Genomic DNA, 463 nt, shown 5'->3' on the forward strand with positions numbered 1-463 from the left:
AAAAAAAAACAGAGATTCAGTTAGTTGGCCCAAAATCCTTCGTCTCCTCTCATCTTGACTCCTCTATTAACATTGACGGAGCTATAGTTCATCCCTCCCCCACTATACGTAATCTTGGTGTACTATTTGATTCCACACTATGCTTTGAACCCCATATCAACTAGCTTGTCAAGTCCTGTTTTTTTCCATCTTCGCAATATTGTCCATATACACCCCTCACTAAATTTCAAAGATGCTGAAACTGTTATTCATGCTTTTATAACTTCACGCCTGGACTATTGTAACTCCTTGTTATATGGCCTACCCAACAAAGCCCTTGATCGTTTGCAGCTAATTCAAAATTCAGCTACTCGTGGCCTTACATTTACCAGAAAATCATTTGTATTTGTGTTCATGTTATCTGTCAACTTTATGTAAAGCATCCTTGGGTTTTTGAAAGGCGCTATATAAATAAAACATGTTG

This window comes from Sinocyclocheilus grahami, unplaced genomic scaffold, assembly GCF_001515645.1.
Source record: "Sinocyclocheilus grahami isolate Dianchi unplaced genomic scaffold, SAMN03320097.WGS_v1.1 scaffold13292.1, whole genome shotgun sequence".
Lineage (NCBI taxonomy): Eukaryota > Metazoa > Chordata > Actinopteri > Cypriniformes > Cyprinidae > Sinocyclocheilus > Sinocyclocheilus grahami.